The 17,489-nt window shown below is 45.6% G+C and overlaps 1 pseudogene; it reads left to right on the forward strand.

The window, feature by feature from the left end:
* Positions 1-2,040: 2,040 nt before the first annotated feature.
* The window catches only part of LOC131382248 (small nuclear ribonucleoprotein F-like), a 30,730-nt pseudogene continuing 15,281 nt past the window's right edge, over positions 2,041-17,489 (forward strand).

Raw genomic sequence — 17,489 nt, forward strand, 5'->3', positions numbered from 1 at the left:
TTTTTGAGACGGAGTTTCACTCTTGTCTGCCAGGCTGGAGTGCAATGGCGCGGTCTCGGCTCACTGCAACCTTTGCCTCCCAGGTTCAAACAATTCTACTGTCTCAGCATCCCAGGTAGCTGGGATTACAAGCGCCCACCACCACATCTGGATAATTTTTGTATTTTTAGTAGAGATGGGGTTTCACCATATTGCCCAGGCTGGTCTCAAACTCCTGAGCTCAAGCGATCCACACACCTCGGTCTCCCAAAGGGCTGGGATTACAGGCATAAACCACCTCACTGGGCCATGAAATCAAGGAATATTTACAGAATACCCTTCTATCTGTAGTGTCATTAACAGCAGGCAGAGTTCCCTATATTTAGTATTATGGAATCTTTACAGAGCACCCTTTGTTCTAGGTAGGTTCAGGGAAACCTGTACCCTCCTTTAGGTAGAATCATTAATTGTTTGAAGAGTGCTCTTCGGCTACAGAATCACCAACTGTGTACAAAAGCATAAAATCAAGAAGTTCTATACAGCCCATTTCTATCTATTAGAATTATGTAATATTTATAAAGCCTATTCATAGCAATGAAATCATAAATGTTTACAGAGCACTTCCTGTGTACAGAATTTTAGGGTGTCAGAACAAGTAAGTTTTCCTTCTTGTATATAGAATTATGAACTGTTGGCCGGGCGCAGTGGCTCACGCCTGTAATCCCAGCACTTTGGGAGGCCGAGGCAGGCGGATCACCTGAGGTCAGGAGTTTGAGACCAGCCTGGCCAACATGGTGAAATCTCTTCTCTACAAAAAATACAAAAATTAGCCAGGCATGGTGGCCCATCCTGTAATCCCAGCTACTTGGGAGGTTGAGGCAGGAGAATCGTTTGACCCTGAGAGGCAGAGGTTGCACTGAGCCAAGATTGTGCCACTGCACTCCAGCCGGGGTGGCAGAGTGAGACTCCATCTCAAAAAAATATATAAATAAAAATAATAAAATAAAAAAATCAAATTATGAACTGTTTTTGAGGAACACCCACATGTATACAGAATCATGGAATGTTTACAGGGTCCTTTCTTTTCTTTTCTTTTCTTTTTTTTTTTTTTGAGACGGAGTCTCGCTCTGTCCCCAGGCTGGAGTGCAGTGGCGCAATCTCCGCTCACTGCAAGCTCCGCCTCCTGGGTTCATGCCATTCTCCTGCCTCAGCCTCCCGAGTAGCTGGGACTACAGGTGTCCACCACCATGCCAGGCTAATTTTTGTAATTTTTTTTTAGTAGAGACGGGGTTTCACTGTGTTAGCCAGAATGGTCTCGATCTCCTGACCTCATGATCCGCCCGCCTCGGCCTCCCAAAGTCCTGGGATTACAGGCGTGAGCCACGGCGCCCAGCCTTCTTTTCTTCTTCTTTTTTTTTTTTTTTTCTGTCACCCTGGCTGGAGTACAGTGGCGCGATCTCGGTTCACTGCAATTTCCACCTCCCGGGTTCAAGCGATTCTCATGCCTCAGCCTCCCAAGTCGCTGGGATTACAGGTGCCCATCACCATGCCCGGTTATTTTTTGTATTTTTAGTGAAGACACAGTTTCACCATGTTGGCCAGACTGGTCTCAAACTCCTGACCTCAGGTGATCTGCCCGCCTCAGCCTCCCAAAGTGCTGGGAATACAGGTGTGAGCCACCGCGCCTGGCTAGAATCCTTTCTTGTGGGATGAATTTTGAACCGTTTGCAGAACATCTGTCCATGTATAAAATCATTGAATGTTTGCAGAACCTTTTTGCTTATCGTTATGGAATGTCTACAGAGCATCCTCACCTGTACAGACTCAAGGAATGTTAGCTAAACCCCCTTCTATGTGGAATCATGGAATGTTGGCTGAGCCTTCTACCGTATGAAATCATGGAATGTTACCAAATACATTCCTTACTATAAAATCTTGAACATAGTTTTCTCTTGATGCTCAGTGGCTCAGGACCTGAGGTAGCTGCTGTAGTCAGGAGCCTGGTCAGCCTGGTCAGCGGCCTGCAGCATTCGCCCATAGCATTTGCCTGTGGTTACGATGATGAGTTTACCTCTCAATCCAAATCTTTCCTCAGTGGAGTAATAGGAAAGCCAAGGATGGTGAAACTTAGGTGGGGAATGGAGTACTAGGACTACCTGGTATCTGTAGATGGCTATATGAACATGCAGCTTGCAAATAAAGAAGAATACATAGATGGAGCATTGTCTGGACATCTGGGTGAAGTTTTAATAAGGTGTAATAATGTCCTTTATATCAGAGGTGTGGAAGAAGAGGAAGAAGATGGAGAAATGATTGGGAGGCTGAGGCGGGTGAATCGCTTGAGGTCAGGAGTTCAAGACCAGCTTGGCCAACAAGGTGAAACCTCATCTCTACAAAAATACAAAAATTAGCCGGGTATGGTGGCACATGCCTGTAATTCCAGCTACTCAAGAGGCTAAGGCAGGAGAATCGCTTGAACCCGGGAGGCAGAGGTTGCAGTGGAGATCACACTACTGCACTCCAGCCTGGGTGACAGAGGAAGACTCTGTCTTAAAAAAAAAAAAAGAAAAAGAAGATGGGGAAATTAGAGAATAGCATCTTTTGTGAGGGATTTTTAAAATATGTATTTCTAGACAATAAAGATTTGCTTTTCAAAAAAATAAAAATAAATGAAATACAATGTTGAAACGTTAGCTTTATATTCCCTACTTACATGTTGGAGAGGGCCGGGCATGGTGGCTCACACCTGTAATTCCAGCATTTTGGGAAGCTGAGACAGGCAGATTGCCTGAGGTCAGGAGTTCGAGATCAGCCTGGCCAACATGGCGAAACCTTGTCTCTCCTAAAAATACAAAAATTAGCCGGGCGTGGTGGCACACACCTGTAATCACAGCCACTCAGGAGCCTGAGGCAGGAGAATCGCTTGAACCTGGCAGGCCGAGATTGCAGTGAGCCAAGATCGAGCCACTGCACTCCAACCTGGGAGACAGAGTGAGACTCTGTCTCAAAAAAATATAATAAAATAAAATAAAATAATTTTTTCAAAACAAAGCAAAAAAATGATTTTACTAAGTACAGTAATCTACAGTAAATCTTTTGATATATTAAAACTCATCCTATAGGGCAAGGTCAGCAAAGTACCATTCATGAGCCAAATCTGGTCTGCTGCTTGTCTTTGTAAATAAAGTTTTATTGGAACAGAAACACACTCCTTTGTTTATATAGTGGCTATGGCTGCCTTTGTGATAGAATAGCAGAATTAATTGGCTGTGCCAAAGATAGTATAGCCAGTAAAATAAAAAGTATTTACTATCTTCGCTGGGCCCAGTAGCTCACGCCTGTAATCTCAGCACTTTGGGAGGCTGAGACAGGCAGATAATTTGAGGCCAGGAGTTGGAGACCACCCTAGCCAAAATGGTGAAACCCCATCTCTACCAAAAATACAAAAATTAGCTGGGTGTGGTGGCACATGCCTGTGGTCCCAGCTACTCAGGAGGCTGAGGCAGGAGAATCGCTTGAACCCTGGAGGCGGAGACTACAGTGAGTTGAGATCAAGCCACTGCACTGCAGCCTGGGCAATAGAGTCAGACCCCATCTCGAAAAAAAAAGAATTTACTATCTCTAATCCTAGCCCTTTGGGAGGCTAAGGTGGGAGGATCACTTGAGGCCAGGAGTTTGAGACCAGCCTGGGTAATATAATGACACCTTGTTTCTATAGAAAAAAATAAAAAAATATTTGCCAGGCATAGTGTTGTAAGTCTGTGTCCCAGCTGCTTGGGAGGCTAAGGTGGGAGGATCACTTGAGCCCAAGAGGTCCAGGCTGCGGTGATCATGTGACTGCACTCCAGCCTGGGTGACAGAGTGAGACTCTGTCTCAAAAAAACAAAAAAATTACTATCTGCCTCTTTATAAAAGAACTTTGCTCACCTGTGCTCTAGTAGGAAAATATACTCTGAATTTCTTTTTAATCTTTAGGTTTTTTTTTCTTTTCACAGCAGACTCAGTTGAATTCATAAATAGTTTCATTCATTCATTCAACCAATATTTACCAAACACCTATCAAGTGCTTGGGGTGCTGATTTAGGCACTGGGGTGCAAATATGAAAAAAAAAACAGTGCTTACCTTCAAGGACAGTCCTTCCCATCAAGAGCATTCCCCATGGCATTAAGAAATTTACCCATAACCTTACATAATTTATAAGAAACCAGTTGTGTGACCTTGGGCAAATTTCTTAATCCTTCTAGACTCTGATTTCCTCATCTGCAAATGAGGGTGGCAGTAGTACTTACCTCAAGATGTTGTTGTAAAGATTAAGGGTTTTGTTTGTTCAGTGGTTTGTACCGTTTTGTTTTGTTTTGAGACAGGGTCTCGCTGTGTCACCCAGGATGGAGTGCAATGGAGCGATCTGGGCTCACTGCAACCTCTGCCTCCCAGGTTCAAGCCATTCTCCTGCCTCAGCCTCCCGAGTAGCTGAGACTACAGGCGCATGCCACCACGGCCCAGCTAATTTTTTGTATTTTTTCGTAGAGATGAAATTTGGCTATGTTGGCCAGGCTGGTCTTGAACTCCTGGATTCAAGTGATCCTTCCCCTTTGACCTCCCAAAGTGCTGGGATTATAGGCAGGAGCCACCACACCCAGCCCATTAAGTAAATTTTTTTTTCTTTTTTTTTTTGAGACAAAGTCTCACTCTGTCACCCAGGCTAGAGTGCAGTGGCGGGATCTTGGCTCACTGCAACATCCACCTCCTGGATTCAAGCAATTCTCCTGCCTCAGCCTCCGGAGTAGCTGGGACTACAGGTGTGTGCCACCACACTCGACTAATTTTTTATTTTTAGTAGAGACAGGGTTTCACCATGTAGGCCAAGCTGGTCTTGAACTCCAGACCTCAGGGGATCCACCCGCCTCAGCCTGCCAAAATGCTGGGATTACAGATGCGAACCACCATGCCTGGTTGTAAATTTTTTTTTTTTTTTTTTAGATGGAGTTTCACTCTTGTTGCCCAGGCTAGAGTGCAGTGGTGCGATCTCCGCTCACTGCAACCTCCACCTCCCGGGTTCAAGCTATTCTCCTTCCTCAGCCTCCTGAGTAGCTGGGATTTCAGGCGCATATCACCATGCTCAGCTAATTTTTGTATTTTTAGTAGAGATGGGGTTTCACCATGTTGTTCGGGCTGGTCTTGAACTACTGACATCAAGTGATCTGCCTGCTTTGCCCTCCCAGGTGGGGAGGATTGCTTGAGGCCAGGAGTTTGAGACCAGCCTGGGCAACAGTGTAAGACTCTGTGACTATAATTAAAAAATAATAATAATAAATAAATAAGATTTAATACAGGGATATAGGTGCTTATAAAATCATTAGGAGGTCTGTAAGAGTAGAATTCAGGGGCCATTTCAGGCTTTTGATTTCAAGGTTCCTCCAGCAAGGCCTTGCTCCCAAGGTTACCAAACTGCTGCTTCCCTGCCACCACCATGGTCTCCATCCTACTACCTCACACCCTCCTAAGTGGGGACTGCACAGTGGACTCCACTGTACACGCTCCTCCCACCTGCCAGAACTGCTCCCTTAGCTGACACAGCTCCAGGAAGACGCCCTCTCCCTCTCTCCCATCCTCCAGATCTCATGCAAATGAATCTGAGAGAATTTAACTTCCCACTGTCCTAGCTGCAAGAGAGCCTGTGGAATGCTGTTTTAAGCTTTTGAGCCTCTTCCAACAGAAGGAGAGTAAATGGAGGTTAAGAACATCCATCCAGGCCGGCGTGGTGGCTCAGGCCTTTCTAATCCTAGCACTTTGGGAGGCCAAGGTGGGCGGATCACCTGAGGTCAGAAGTTCGAGACCAGCCTGGCCAACATGGCGAAATCCTGTATCTAGTAAAAATACAAAAAATTAGCCAGGCACGGTGGTGGGCGCCTGTAATCCCAGCTACTCGGGAGGCTGAGGCAGGAGAATTGCTTGAACCTGGGAGGCGGAGGTTGCAGTGAGCCGAGATAGCGCCACTGCACTCCAGCTTGGGCAACAGAGCGAGACTCTGTCTTAAAAGAAAAAAAAAAAAAGAACATCCATCCAGAATCAAGTCCAAAAATTCTGGGAGGTTTCAGGATGGGAAAAATATTTAAGCTGGATCTTAGAGGATGAGGAGAAAGAGAACACAGTATTTCCTGGTAGCAGAAACAGAGCACCTAAAGGCATGAAGGCATTGAAAAAAAAGTTGGTGTGGTCCACAAATATCTGTTGTTTTTGCCTGCCCAGCAAAAATTCCACTTGAATAATTGCACTTTGATTTCCCCTCGGGGAGCCACCCCTCCTTACATCAGCCATGTGGTTCACAGGAAGCTGATCTTGCTTCCTGGCTGCAGGGTGGGGGCGGGTTGGGGAGTGGGCATGTGACCACTTCTGTCCAATCAGCACACTCCATCCCTTTAGTCACAGGGATCGGTTCAGGGAGGAACACATGAATGAAGCCAGACCAATGCGACTTTATTATAAAATTTCTTTTTTTGGCTAAGTGACTGGGCTGGGGAATGGAAGCCTGGAGCAGCTGGGAATAAGCTGGTCAGGAGGAACACATGAATCTGATGAAACCAACTCAGAGGGAAGCAGAACTAAGATATTGAGAGAAACTAAGGCTGCTGATATCATGTGAGCCCCCAGCTATGCCTAATACACTACATCAAGAGAGTATTTCACAAGCCTGAGAGCCACTGTCCCAGGGAGCTTATAGCAGCTTTATTCCTAGTATCCTCTAACTAGAAACGATCCAAATGCCAGATGACAGCAGTTGACTGGAAAGTAAACTATGGTGTATTCACACAACGGGATACTATTCAGCAATTAAAATGAATGGTTTTACAATCTCACTCATCGGTATGCATGAATCTCACAAAACATGGTGAGCAAACGGAGCCAGACATAACAGCACAGGTGCTCCTCAACATACAGAGGGGCTACATCTTGCTAAACCCACTGTGAGCTGAAAATACCGTAAATTGAAAATGCACTAATCCATCTAATCTACCAAACATCTTAGTTTAGCCTAGTCCACCTTAAATGTGCTTGGAACACTTACATTAGCCTAAAGTTGGGGAAAATTAACACAATGCCTATTTTATAATCAAGTGTTGAATATCTCATATCATTTATTGAATACTGTACTGAAACTGAAAAACAGAATGGTTGTATAGGTACTTGAAGTCCGGTTTCTTTTTTTTTTTTTTTTTTTTTTTTTGTGAGATGGAGTCTTGTTCTCTCACCCAGGCTGGAGTGCAGTGGGGCAATCTCGGCTCACAGCTACCTCCGCCTCCTGGGTTCAAGCTAATCTCCTGCCTCAGCCTCCCAAGTAGCTAGGATTACAGGTGCGCACCACCATGCCTGGCTAATTTTTTGTATTTTCAGTAGAGATGGGGCTTCTCCATGTTGACCAGGCTGGTCTTGAACTCCTGACCTCAAGTGATCCACCCGCCTTGGCCTGCAAAGTGCTGGGATTACAGGCATGCGCCACTGTGCCTGGCCTTCTTGAAGTCCAGTTTCTACTGAACATGTATCACTTTCTCACCATCATGAAATAAAAAAGCGGTACATCAAACTGTCATAAATTGGAGACCATGTACATCATATACATACACATATGCATATACATACCTATACATATATGATGTACATGTATATATTATATCATGTCCTTATTTCTTGATGTGAGTATTGGTTAAATGGGTATATTCCATTTGTAAAAATTTAGCAAACTATACTTTTGTTACAATGTGTATTTTTCTGTATGTGTGCTATGATTCACTTAAAATAAAAAAAACACACTTGTAAAAACCTCAGCAGATGCAAAACTGGGGAAGGAAAGAAAGGCAGGTTAGGACTAGGTGAATTCAAGAGTCAAACTATATCATTAGGACTCAATTTCTCTTTGCTGTTTGTATCCGTCTGTTCATATGCTCATTTCATTCTCAGGTTCCACATGTTGATAAACAGTTGCCATTGCTGTGGCCTCACAACCTGTCATGTTTATGTCTAGCATGAAAGAGAAAGTTGGCCTCTCCAAAGGCACAAAGAAAGCTGGACATTTAGTATCATTGGCTCTGGCTGGTCTGCTCAGCCCTGAACCAATCACTGTTGCAAAAGGAATATAATATTCTGACTGGCCAGGCTAGTTCATATGATGTCTGGAGATGGAAATGGAGTTAACAACCTCAGAGAACCACATAGACTGAAAACAAGGAGAGAAGGAAATCTGGCTGTTTCAGAAGTCAGGTGAATGGATGTTGGCTGACTAAAAAATTCAATAAATACCTGGTCCCCAGATGGCAGTGGCATCATCATCATCATCATAATTTTCTCTTAGCATCTAGAAAAATGTCTGGCATCTAGTTTGGTACTTGATAAATATTATTATTTTTTCTTTTTTTGAGACAGAGTCTCACTCTATCGCCCAGGCTGGAGTGCAGTGGGGCAATCTTGGCTCACTGCAACCTCTGCCTTCCGGGTTCAAGCAATTCCCATGTCTCAGCCTCCCGAGTACCTGGGATTACAGGCACCTGCCGCTACACCTGGCATATATATATATATATATATAGTATTTTTAGTAGAAATGAGATTTCACCATATAGGCCAGGCTGGTCTCAAACTTCTGACCTCAAGTGATCCGCCTGTCTCGGTCTCCCGAAGTGCTGGGATTACAGGTGTGAGCCACCACGCCTGGCCAGTACTTGATAAATACTAATATCTGTTGAATGAGAGAATGAGTTATATCAGGCAATACTAGGAGCAATCTTGTCATGCCTTAGGCCTTCCTCTACAGGATAGGAAAGACTGAGGAGAATTTAAAAAAGGGATATAAGTCAGTTTTTGTTTTTTATTTTTATTATTATTATTACTTTTTGAGACCGAGTTTCACTGTTGTCGCCGAGGCTAGAGTGCGATGGTGTGATCTCAGCTCATTGCAACCTCTGCCTCAGCCTCCTGAGTAGCTGGAATTACAGGCGCCGGCCACCACGCCTGGCTAATTTTTGTATTTTTAGTAGAGACAGGGTTTCACCACGTTGGCCAAGCTGGTCTTGAACTCCTGGCCTCAGGTGATCTGCCCGCCTTGGCCTCCCAAAGTGCTGGGATTACAGGCGTGAGCCACCGTGCCCGGGCTATTTTATTTAATTTTTAATTTTTTAATTATTTTAGAGGCAGGGTCTCATTATGTTGCCTAGGCTGGAGTGCGGTGGCTATTCACAGGCGCGATCCCACTGCTAATCAACACTGGAGTTTTGACCTGCTCCATTTCCAACCTGGGCTGGTTCATCCCTCCTTAGACAACCTGGTGGTCCCCCAGTCCTGGGAGGTCGCCATATTGATGCTGAACTTAGTGCAGACACCCAATTGACATAGTGCACTACAATACAGAACTCTTGGACTCAAGTGATCCTCCTGTCTCAGCCCCCCAAGTAGGTGGGACTAGAGGCTCATGCCACCATGCCTGGCTATAAGTCAGTTTTTTTTGACAGCAAAGACATAGTCCTTTACAGAATCAAAGCTCTTGGAGGCCTTTGCTAACTCTTACCTTACTCTCTCTCTTCAGAGGGGATTGGTGTCAGAAGGACCAAACCCTGGAAAATTCTGATTACAGTAACGGTGGGTGAAGCAGGAAATAAAGGAAGCCCTCCTTCACTGCTGCTGGGAGTATAAATTGCTACAACTATTTTGGAGAACAATTTGGAAAATAGTAAAGCAGAAGATTTGCATACCTCACCTGTTCACCAAATCCTCTCTTGTAAACCACGTGACCTGGAGACATTTTTGCCCCATGCACAAATTACATATAAACGCATGTTGAGCCGGTTGCAGTGGCTCACGCCTGTAATTCCAACACTTTGGGAGGCCGAGGCAGGGGGGTGGGGGGAATCACTTGAGGTCAGGAGTTCGAGACCAGCCTGGACGACATGACGAAACCCTGTCTCTATTAAAAATACGAAAATTAGCTGGGTGTGGTGGTGTGCACCTGTAATCCCAGCTACTTGGGAGGCTGAGGCAGGAGAATCGCTTGAACCTAGGAGGCAAAGGTTGCAGTGAGCCAAGATTGCGCCACTGCACTTCAGTCTGGGTAACAAAGCAAGACTCCCTCTCAAAAAAAAAAAAAAAAAAAAGTGTGTTGCTCCAGTTACTACTGCTGCAGCATAACAAATTATCCCAAATTTAGTGGTGTAAAACAATAACCATTTTATCATGCTCATCATTTTGGAAAGGGCACAGTGGGACAACTTGTCTGGGGCTTTAGACGGGAAGATTTAAAGGGTGAGGATGACTTGACAGCTGGGAGTTGGGACATCTAAAGCTTTGTTCTCTGACATGCTTGGTGGCTGATGCTGGCTGTCATCTGGAACCTCTGCTGGGGCTGCTGACCATAGCATCTGTATGTGGCCTCTCCACTTGGCCTGGGCTTCTTCACAGCATAAGGATTCCAGGCTCCAAAGGTGAGTGTCCCAGTGATCAAGTTAGAAGCTGCATTGCCTCACAAATTGTGCAGCATCATTTCCATCTTTTTTTTTTTTTTTTTTTTTGAGACAGAGTCTTGCTCACTCTGTCGCCCAGGCTGGAGTGCAGTAGGGCAATCTCAGAATCTCGGCTCACTGAAACCTCCACCTGCCAGGTTCAAGCTATTCTCTCACCTCAGCCTCCCAAGTAGCTGGGATTACAGGCATGCACCACCACGCTCGGGCTAATTTTTGTATTTTTAGTAGAGATGGGGTTTCACCATGCCGGCCAGGTTGGTCTTGAACTCCTGACCTCAGATGATCCGCCTGCCTCAGCCTCCCAAAGTGCTGGGATGACAGACATGAACCACCATGCCTGGCCTTTTTCATCTTTTTATTGGTTATAGATGATTCACAATCCCACCCAGATTCACAGGAAGAGGAATTAGAGAAAGTTCTAGAAGAGCATGAGGACCGGAAATATTGTTGAGGGCATCTTTGGAAAATACATTCTGCCACACACATACATAGCAGTCATGTTTGTGCCCGTCCACCATCCCTTATCCGAAGCCCTTGGGGCTAAACGTGTTTTGAATTTTAGAAATTCTTAGAATTTTGAGGCCGGGCGCGGTGGCTCACGCCTGTAATCTCAGCACTTTGGGAGGCCGAGGTGGGCGGATCACCTGAGGTTGGGAGTTAGAGACCAGCCTGACCAACATGGTGAAACCCTGTCTCTACTAAAAATGCAAAATTAGCCGGGCACGGTGGTGCATGCCTGTAATCCCAGCTACTTGGGAGGCTGAGGCAGGAGAATCACTTGAATCCGGGAGGCGGAGGTTGCGGTGAGCCGAGATCAGGCCATTGCACTCCAGCCTGGGCAAAAAGAGCGAAACTCCATCTCAAAGAAAAAAAAAAAAAGAAATTCTTAGAATTTTGAAAGACAATATGGTGCATTCATGAAATCTCCTATCATACCCCTTGAGAGGACTGGTTCATCCTGTAAGCAAAAATCTAAACTCAGTATGGTGGCCCATGCCTGTAGTCCCAGCTACTCAGGAGGCTGAGGCAGGAGGATTGATTGAACCCATGTGGTTGATGCTGCAGTGAGCTGTGATTGCACCACTGCACTCCAGCCTGGGCGACAGAGGGAGACCCTGTCTCAAAAAAAAACCAAAAAAACAAAAAACAAAAATAAATATTTCCGCAGTGGAACATATGAATATTCACATTAAGTGGCATAATGATTATAAATAGCTTTCTGTCTATTCAGGTCAGGTTTTGCCACTAAAGAAGTTCAAATCAGGTCAGATCTTGCTGCTAAATAAATTATAAAAAGCCTTCCATTTTTAGGTTTCCTAGAATTTGAATTGTGGCTAAGGATTTATGGACCAGTATGAGGAAAAAATTGGAACAAACTTAAATAGACATCATTAGGAAAAAGGATTTTAAAAGGTGAGGCCAAGTTATATGATAAAATATTACACAGCAATGAAAATGAATAAACTTGAGCCACATGTATCATTATGGAAATATCTTATAAAAATAATGTCAGGAGAAAGCAAGTTGCAGAACAGTATATTTATGATAAGTAAGGATAGGCCAGGTTTTCTGTATTAAAAATAGCCCTTGGCCTGGCGCGGTGGCTCATGCCTATAATTCCAGCACTTTGGGCGGCCGAGGCGGGCGAATCACTTGAGGTCAGGAGTTAGAGACCAGCATGGCCAAGATGGTGAAACCCTGTCTCTACTAAAAATACAATAATTAGCTGAGCATGGTGGTGCACGCCTGTAGTCCCAGCTGCTTGGGAGGCTGAGGCAGGAAAATCACTTGAACTCAGGAGGCAGAGGTTGCAATGAGCCGAGATCATGCCACTGCACTCCAGCCTGGGCAACAGAGCAAGTCTTGTCTCAAAAAAAAAAAAAAAAAAAAAAAAAAAAGCCCCTATATCTCAGAGGCTTTATTTATTGCTCATGCTACATGTCATTATTGGTAAAATGGAGTTGGGGGCATCTCCTCCTCATTCTGGAACTTAGCTGGTGGGCGGCTGCCCTGAAGAACATTGATGGTTATTTGATAGAAGGAAAAGTAGGGGGAAGGATGCACCGGCTTTTTTTATTTTTATTTTTATTTTTTTTTCTCGAGACGGAGTTTTGCTCTTTATTGCCCAGGCTGGAGTGCAGTGGCACGATCTCAGCTCACTGCAACCTCCGCCTCCTGGGTTCAAGCTATTCTCCTGTCTCAGTCCCCCGAGTAGCTGGGATTACAGGTGCCCGCCACCACACCTGGCTAATTTTTGTATTTTTAGTAGAGACGAGGTTTCACCATGTTGGCCGGGCTGGTCTCGAACTCTTGACCTCAGGTGATCTGCCCATCTTGGCCTTCCAAAGTGCTGGGATTACAGGCGTTAGCCACCATGCCCTGCCGGATTGTTTTCTTTACGTGTTTGGTTTCAGCCAGCCTGCAATTGGGTATTGACAAGCACAAGAGGCCCAACTTGTGCTCTCCTGAGATTTCACCAAGGACCTCCCTTTCTTTAGGCCACGCCCCTGCGCTAAAACCTTCAAGGGCTCTCTATGGCTCAGAGTAAAAGTTAAGAATAGTGATGGCTCCCATGGATTGAGCACTTCCTACATATCAGGCCCTTTATAGAGATACTATTTGTAATCTGTGCACAATCCTAGAAAGAAGGAACTGTCTGATCTCCATTTTACAGATGCGGAAATGGAGGTTCCGAGAGGTGAAGTGACTTGCCAAGATGACAGAGTGAGGGCAGGAAGGAAGGAAGACTGGCGGCCAAATCCGTCTGATTCCAGGGCCCATGCTGAGCCACAGGGTCAGGCCACACTCCTCCAGCCTCACCCCTCACCTCTTTTCCTTGGCAGAACTAGCTGCTCCAACCAGGCAGGCCTCTTCTCACTTCCCCTTGAGCAAACCTGTCTCAATGTCCCTTCAAAGACCATCTAGAATCTCACAGTACACCTTTCCCTACTGCCAGCCATGCTGAGTCCTGCCCTTATGACAGTGTCCCTCAGTCACTTTCCTGTCTGTCATATGTCACTAGGGTGCAAGAATGTCTTCGTCATCTTTGCATCTGCCATACCCAGCACACAGTCACTGCACACCTGACATCCCTCAACAATTATTCAGCGCCTACTGGCTGCTGAGCACTGTGCTAGGTGCAAGGATACAGCAGAGAGTGAAACCAAATCCCTGCTCTCATGAAGTTTACGTTCTGATCTGGGAGACGAAAATGAACAAGTAAACCCGTACATGTATAGTAGAATGTCAGGGGATAAAAAGTGCTATGGAGAAAAATCAAGCTGAGGAAGGCTATGGATAGGGAGTGCTGGGATGGGGAGAGGAAAGCTATTTTAGAGGAAAGGTCTTTTTGAGACGGTAACATTTGAGCAGAGCTTAGAATACAGTGAGTTTGTCTGAGGAAGTGAATAGTCAAGTGAATATATAATGAATGCATGCTTTAGTGAGTTGGAAACCTAACTTGGAGATGAAAAAGGAGTGTGGAGGAAGGAGTTTGAGGTAGGGATCCCTGGATCCCCCTGACATCTTTGTTTTCCTTCCATTTAAAAACATAAACAGCCGGAGGCGGTGGCTCACGCCTGTAATCCCAGCACTTTGGGAGGTCGAGGCAGGCGGATCACTTGAGGTCAGGAGTTCGAGACCAGCCTGACCAACATAGTGAAACCCTGTCTCTACTAAAAATGCAAAATTAGCCGGGCATGGTGGCGTACGCCTGTAATCCCAGCTACTTGAGAGGCTGAGGCAGAAGAATCGCTTTAACCTGGGAGGTGAAGGTTGCGGTGAGCGGAGAATGTGCCACTGCACCGCAGCCTGGGCAACAAGAGTGAAACTCCATCTGAAACAAACAAACAAAAAAAACCATAACCAGTTTATTTATTTATTTATTTTTGAGACAGAGTCTTGCTCTGTCGCCCAGGCTGGAGTGCAGTGGTACAGTCTCAGCTCATTGCAAACTCCACCTCCAGGGTTCAAGCGATTCTTGTGCCTCAGCCTCCCGAATAGCTGGGATTACAGGCTGCCTGACACCATGCCCGGCTAATTTTTGTATTTTGCTTTTTTTTTTTTTTTGAGGTGGAGTCTCACTCTGTTGTCCAGGCTGGAGTGCAATGGCACGATTTCGGCTCACTGCAAACTCTGCCTCTGTGTCCCAGGTTCAAGCAATCCTCCTGCCTCAGCCTCCCCAGTAGCTGGGATTACAGGCATGTGCCACCATGCCCAGCTAATTTTTGTATTTTTTAGTAGAGTTGGGGTTTCATGTTGTTGGCCAGGCTGGTCTCAAACTCCTGACCTCAAGTGATCTGCCTGCCTCAGCCTCCCAAAGTGGTGGGATTACGGGCGTGAGCCACTGTACCCGGCCTAAAACATAACCAATTTATTTTGATGCCATGTTATTTCAGATAGGTCAGAAGTAGAGACTGATCACTGGTACATAGTTTAGATGTACGAAGGTTTCTCTTTCTCTCTCTATCCAGAACAGACTGGATATTACAGAATGTTATGGTATAATTGTTAATTCTCTTAATATTACTGTGGTTCTGAAGGATAATGTAATTTTCCTTAGGATTTGCTACTGAAGTATTAAGGCATGAAGTACTAGCAAGGCAGCAACTTACTTTTTTTGTTGTTTTTTTGAGTCAGGGTCTCGCTCTGTCTCCCAGGCTGGAGTGCAGTGGCGCTATCTTGGCTCACTGCAACCTCCACCTCCTGGGCTTAAGAGATCCTCCCACCTCAGCCTCCCAAGTAGCTGGGACTCCAGGCACACGTCATCACGCCCAGCTAATTCTTTTGTATTTTTTGTGGAAATGGGGTTTTGCCATGTTGGCCAGACTGGTCTCAAACTCCTGAGCTCAAGCGATCTGTCCACCTTTGCCTCCCAAATTGCTGGGATTACAGGTGTAATCGCCCTGCCTACCTTTAAATATTTAGCAAAAAATAAAAATTTTCAACATATGAATGTAGATACATACATGTGGAAAAGTGATAACAATGATCAAATCCAGGTGGGGAGTGTACAGATGTTTCTTGTACTATTCTTTCAATTTTTCTATATGTTTGAAAATGTTTCATAGATATGAGGGTTGGGAGGGGCCATTGTGTGGGCCAACAAAAAGTATTTGCAAGTTAGATGATTCCAGCTAGTCTGGGATTTCTGGTCCAGGGCCTTACCTGCACTATTTCATCTAATCCACATCACATCCCTGTGTGGGGGGGCAGCACTGGGTCTGGTTCACAGGTGATGAATAGAGAAGCTCAGAGAGGTAAGTGACTTTCCCAGAGTCACATAGCCAGGAGAGGCCAAGCCGAGATTTGAACTCACATCTATCTGAGTCAAAATTCTCTGCTTTCCTTTTGTGTTGTTTAAGCCTCTTCTCTTCCACCATACCATTCCCCAGGGGTATTGAATTAGGTGATAGCTAAGTGCACTTACTACGTGCACTTTGCATGTATTACTTAAATCCTCGCAACAACCTGATGAGGTTGCTAATAACCTCCTCCATTTTACCGAGGCACAGAGAGTTTAACTTGCATGAGGTCACACAGCTAACAATGGAAAAGCTGGGAGTCAGAGAACCCGGGCAGTGTGGCTCTAGACTCCCCACTTAAAGGATCAAAGAAACACTGTGAAAAGTAGAAATCACTTTAGGAATATAAATCAGGATTATTGTTGATTCTCACAGAATCCCTGCAAAGTCCTCTCCTCTCCCCACTGCTTCTGGCATTCCAAGATAGTACCCTAGTTTCAGATATGTCTACACAGGGGACACTGGCCTCCCCAGTCCAGCTCCTTGAAGCTACTGCTTCTTGTCATAAATTTCTAGGACTCTTCATTGCCTTCTGAGGTCCTTTGAGCTGATGCTGATCTGAAAGCATTTTTTTGGATATGGTCCCATACCCAGGTGATGGGGATAGGATACCGATTTGCCTGCAGGATAAGAATTAGAGGCCACACAGACTGTTGAGACAGTTATAACCTAGAGGTCAAGGGCCTGACATGGGAGACAGGCCAGTTTTGATTTGAGCCCTTACTGCAAGGCTTGGGTGAATTGCCTTTCCATCTAGAAACCTCAGTTTCCTCACTTGTACGATAGTAATAACAACAGCACACATCTCAAGACTGGTAGGGGAATTTCATGGCATGAGTAAAGTCCATGTTTCTCAGCAGAAGTCTAGAGACATTGACAATTGTTATCATTGTGCTATTTCTGATACAGTAGGATGTGGACCCTGACTACAGCTCCAAGCTCATCCCTATTTCCCCCCCTACTTCACTGGATTTTATCCATGTTGGCCTTAGATTCAACTCGGGGGCAGATCAGCCCTTTTCCTACCTCAGGGCCTTTACACTTGCTGTTCCCCCTGGTATGATTGCTTTTTCCCCAGCTTATTCTAAAAAGCTGGCGCTTTCTCACCCTTTTATATCTCTGCTCTTGTCACTGCTGAGTGAGGCCTTCCTTGACCACTCCAGCCTGCCTGCAATACATCCTCCTGTTTTATCGTATTCATATGTGTTACCAGTACCTGATATTACTAGCTGATTTGTTTCTTTTACCTCTCACATAATGTAAGTTTCAAGTAGACACAGATTTTTATCGTGTTTTTCTCTGTAGCATGCCCAGCGCCAACAACTGTATCTGGCATTCAATAAATAAATGGTGAATTGAATGAATGAATGAATGAATGAGGGTGTATACCAGGCCGAACCCCCAAGCCTTGCAGTCCCCAATCTTCTGCTGCAGTGGGCAACGAGATGAGTCAGACTTTGTAGATGGCCCCTTGGCCCCCGAGATGGGGGCGAGCGAGCGCGGAGCACTTGAGAGACGTTCCCCGAAAGCCTGGGCGGTGGCCGCACTGGGAGAGGGTCTGTCGCCATTTGGCGATATTCCATGAGGGCTGCCGTGGACGCCGGACGAGGGTCGGCGGCGAGCGCAAGCACGCGGGTCTTTTGCGACGGTGCCCGGCGGCGTTGGCCCCGCCTCCCGCGCGTGCGCCCCGCCTCCGCCCCCGCC

The sequence above is a fragment of the Hylobates moloch genome, unplaced genomic scaffold, assembly GCF_009828535.3.
Source record: "Hylobates moloch isolate HMO894 unplaced genomic scaffold, HMol_V3 SCAFFOLD_21, whole genome shotgun sequence".
Classification (NCBI taxonomy): domain Eukaryota; kingdom Metazoa; phylum Chordata; class Mammalia; order Primates; family Hylobatidae; genus Hylobates; species Hylobates moloch.